Genomic DNA, 2255 nt, shown 5'->3' with positions numbered 1-2255 from the left:
ATATTTATATTTCTTTGTAGAAATTTTCATACGGTTAATCGTGTTATTTTTTATTATACAGATTCTTAAAGTTTTAAAAGTATTCATTTATGTCTAAAATTTACTCGATTGTGAATTTTTTTTTATAAAAATTATATGAATTTATTCTAAAATAAATACTATTATTTTCAAAGTGAATTCGAGGAACAATCCTCACAATAATGAAAAACAAAAAAAATATGCAGACGTCATGCACTAACTATGCAGTAGGTATTCGGCTGACCAGTTGGCAGAAATATTATTTATAAAATATTTATTCTAATATATTTTTTCAACACGAGCATCATCAGTATAGACTACAGAGTGCATTTCACGTCGTGTAGTCGGCCAAGTATTTTTCTCTATTTAAAGAAAGTTAAACTGAATCCATGGGGCCACAAATTGATACTCTTCATGAAACAAAAATAAGTTTTATATTTTAAAAACAAACAGAGGAAACGGTCCCTAAAATAGAGCCCCTCCTTTTTCTCATCTCTCTCTAAGTGTGAAGAACCGCAAATCTATCCCTTACACAAGTTCCATTTTTAGAATGAGAACTTTCGTCCCTTCCCCATAAACAATTAATATATACCCTTTGTACACTGAGGTATCAATATTTCTCCACCAATATAACATTTCATATGGAGATAGATCAACAGAGGATGACTTGTGTTCTCTCAGGATTGCAGCTACCGTCGCCTTTAAGGCCGATCAAGGTCAAGATTTCTGAAGATAAATTACCTCAACTGTCGCTGGAGAAGATGGAGTTGCCGGACTCGGATTTACTTATTTGCCCACCTCCCCCGAGAAAGAAGCCAGATTCATGCATGTGTAGTCGCAGGAAGGTCGATTTGTTTGATGATTTGGAATCAGAGTCGGCTTTCCTGAGATTAACTAAGCGAGTCAGAAAATAATAGTTTCTTCATGAAGTATCAATCAGGTTTTATGAAGTGATACTTATGTATTTTTTTTTCCTATTTTCAAATACTTTCCGAAAGTTAAATTTAGGCAAAAATGCAGATAATCTGTAGCAAAATTATGTTTTCATAATGAAAAGAGCATTCTAGTTTCTTTTGCTTTGCTTGGCATGATAGTTTTTTCAATGGTGAAGATATTAAAGTAAACTATAAGGGGTAAACCTGCAAAACTGTTAACTATCCCAAAAAAGAAAAAGAGCATAACCAGATAAAAAGATTGAATATTAAGGTTTTGTACAATACATTTGTGTTTCAGGTGTAGAATTATAGAGCATATTTGTTATTTCCCAATTGTAGTAGAATCAGAAATGAAACAAATTAAAATTCTTGTGCTGAAAATACATCACTCTAAATAATTTAGACACCAACAAATTGAAAATAATTCAATACCAGCATTCAAGTATTTGCAGTACACGGTGACCGGGATAGCTGTCAGATCTTGACAATGCACATCTCTCTAGAAGCATAAGACTTGGGGAGAATCTCTCTCCACAGAAGTAATATAAAAAGTCACATACTTAGAAAGAGAGTCATATATTAGACTTGTACACTCGAGAAAAGTCATTACCTGATAATCTTAGCCACTAAAACAAATTTGGAAATTTTGGTACATGTGGAAAATACCAGTATTAAATCCGATATATATATCAGTACAAGTACTTTCCTGTATTAACTTTCCTTGTAATCGACTAGGTTTCTAAGTAAAGTGGAAAATCCAACCAAGGGGTCTGATTTGTTGACCCTACTATAATACTTTTCAAAACAAAAGGTGGAATTTTGAAACATCTTCTCTTACCATTGTTTAGTATTAGGTTACAAAAAGGCCCAGTTAGAACTCCATGAAGCACAGACCAATACAGGATTGTATACAGGAAAAACAAGAGAGACTGTAATTTGTAATTTAACTCCATACAGTGCATGGATTTACCTTTATTGGAACGATAAAAACCCTAGGTATAGGCATTCCAACTCAATCGCCATTCCAAATCGGAGAAGGAAAGGAAGAGGAGGAATAGGTCGAACTGGAGATAGGAGGAGGACGGTGAGAGGTAGAGGCCAGCTTGGGTATATGATCTGAATCAGCGATTGTCAGTAATGGTGCCTCTGGCATGGTTTAAAGGAGAAATGGGAAGAATATATCCTAAACTGAAATTAAAGTAACGAATATTTTGAGTTTGGATCCAGACCGTTGATCTGCTCTGGCACGTATAACAAAGTCCAAAGGGACCTCGGGCATTCCTCCTCCGACCGGTCAAGTTC

General features: G+C 34.5%; 1 long non-coding RNA gene across 1 annotated transcript; it reads right to left on the bottom strand.

Annotated features, from left to right (window-relative positions):
- Positions 1-406: 406 nt before the first annotated feature.
- On the bottom strand, positions 407-1902 carry LOC144564177 (uncharacterized). The gene is made up of 2 exons (XR_013514567.1): positions 1386-1902; positions 407-902 (listed from the first exon to the last, which is right to left on the bottom strand). It is a non-coding gene; the product is annotated as an uncharacterized LOC144564177 (long non-coding RNA).
- Positions 1903-2255: the final 353 nt, after the last annotated feature.

This window comes from Carex rostrata, chromosome 13 (genome assembly GCF_964058835.1).
Source record: "Carex rostrata chromosome 13, lpCarRost1.2, whole genome shotgun sequence".
Lineage (NCBI taxonomy): Eukaryota > Viridiplantae > Streptophyta > Magnoliopsida > Poales > Cyperaceae > Carex > Carex rostrata.
The sequence above is the reverse complement of the archived record's forward strand: the minus strand, read 5'-3'. Positions and strand labels throughout refer to the sequence as shown.